Genomic DNA, 2,358 nt, shown 5'->3' with positions numbered 1-2,358 from the left:
AAATTATTATTATATGAAAGACACATCTTGAAAATGCCTAAAGAAAGTTGTCATTTTTTCATGGTGAAGGGACTGGAGTCCGTGTTAATGAAAAAACCTTGCTGGCTGCGGTGACTGGCAGTGGCTGCAGCAGCGGGGTGATGGGGCTGGTGCCTTCCCCTGATCAGTTCGGTCACCTCCCACAAAGGGAGGCCAGACTGCGGCTTAGGCCCTATCCCCAAGGGGAGCAGGGAGCGGGCCTAAGCTGTCACTAGGACATCCCCTGAGGGCTCCCAGTATGTGAGAGGGGGCAGGCTGGGCTGAGGGACACCACCCCTACACAGTGCACAAATTTCGTGCACTGGGCCCCTAGTATATATATATATAAAGCTCTTGCTAGCGCCAATCGCATGAGTATGTTTTGATCTGTCATTGTTGATCGTGAATTTGGTTGACACTTCTATTATAGGGAAAGGGTGAATAATGATATTAAAATATGTCTTCTAATTAATTTCCTTTCAATGTGCACAATTTCATGCACCGGGCCTCTAGTGAGTAAATAATACATCACTTGCTAAGAAAGTCCATGACATCACTGGAAACTAAATTCTACATGATGTTAGCCTGTATCTGGACAGCTTAGTTCTTTCAATTTACAACTTCAAGGACATTTGGCTCCAACTCCACTTCACTCACTAACTCCCATGGACATATCCTGGGTTAAGTCACCACCCACACAGCTGTGCTTCCAAAATCATTATCAAAGTGTCTATAACAATCTGTATCATTCCAAAATTCATCATCTTAACTCATGATCTTTGCTTTTGCTTATCATTTACTTAACAGTTTCGTTCCTTGGCTGCATACCCTTCTAAGCCTTGGGTTAAGCTCCATGAGCCAGCTTCCAACTAAGTTCTCATTACACACACACACACACACACACACACACACACACACACACACACACACAGCTATTTTAGTTCCTAGTTATTCCATGCTTGTCTGGCAAAATCCCTATGTATATTTTTACTTCCAGGCCACCACAGGCTGTCCGTGAAATCTCAGAACTTCACAGACTGGTGACATAGCATTGATGAGATGAGAGTTGCTAGCAAAATTTTCACCATATCTATAGCTGGTCTGGTTCCTGTTCTCCACAGTGGCTATCTCCAAACTTCACCACTCTCATGAAGGCCCATGTACACTTAACAATTTTTTTGTGGAAAAATATTTAACATTCAAACTATTCACAAGTATACAATTCATTGGCATTAAATATATTCATAGTGTTGTATAAACATCATTACTATATCTAATAATTTTTCTTCATCCCCCCCAAAAAACATCGTAGCCATAAATAATAACTTCCCCTTCCCTCCTGCTCTTGGTCCCTGGTAAGCTCTATTCTACTTTCTGTCCCTCTGAATTTGCCTATTCTAGGCACCTCACAGAAACCATGCATACTTTTTTCCCCTTTTATCTTCACATAAATACCTGCCTGATGCTTCAGAGAAAATAGAAAAACTGGCAGCTCCTTGAATGCTCCACACTCTCTTTTGCCTCTGTGCTCTCCTTGATCCTCCTGCCTGGGACACACAGCTCTTCCTCTTTATAGATAAAGTAATAGTTTCATACTCTCATTATATTGTGATCCCCTTAAAGGTCAGAAGTGAGTTTTTAATTTCTGAATCCCCAGTGTGGAACACAGTTCCTAATACATGATGAGTGCTCAATATACATTTACTGACTTAATAAGAATTGAAAATTGAGGCTGTAAATTTGTCTAGAGAAGGCCACATTTTATCACTCAAATGTTGAAATATTTAGCATTAATTCCTTAAAGAGATAGAAATTGGTAAATATGAACACAATACATAGATACTAAGTCAGAATTAATAAAATAACAAAGAATGACAGAAAATTTAACAATAATAATAAGTTATGGGTGAATGTTATTAAGTGTTTTAGAATATTTAATCATATATTAAATATTTTATTAACTTAAAACTTTACTTAGGGTTTTTTTTTCCTTTGAAATCTGCATTTTATACTTGAGGAAACTATTCTTGCCATAAATTAACTCAATTTCTCCACCCAAACCAGGGCTGGAGTCTAAAGTTTTCTCTGTTAAAATATAAAAGCAGAGTCATTAGTATCTTAAATAAACAATAAAAATGAATTAGATTATCTTGAATATGTAAGAGTGTACTGTGAATTTAACATGCAAGCTAAACACATGAGTCTCTAAATAGGAATACAATATTGTATAACAAAAATTAACAATGTTCCAACTTGGGGAACAGACAACTTTCTTATGGGGAAAATGTGTGTGGTTTTAAAGGAGAACAGAATAATGGTTAAGAAAAAGAAATAGGAGAG

This window comes from Myotis daubentonii, chromosome 2, assembly GCF_963259705.1.
Source record: "Myotis daubentonii chromosome 2, mMyoDau2.1, whole genome shotgun sequence".
Lineage (NCBI taxonomy): Eukaryota > Metazoa > Chordata > Mammalia > Chiroptera > Vespertilionidae > Myotis > Myotis daubentonii.
Note: the sequence above shows the minus strand (reverse complement) of the source record.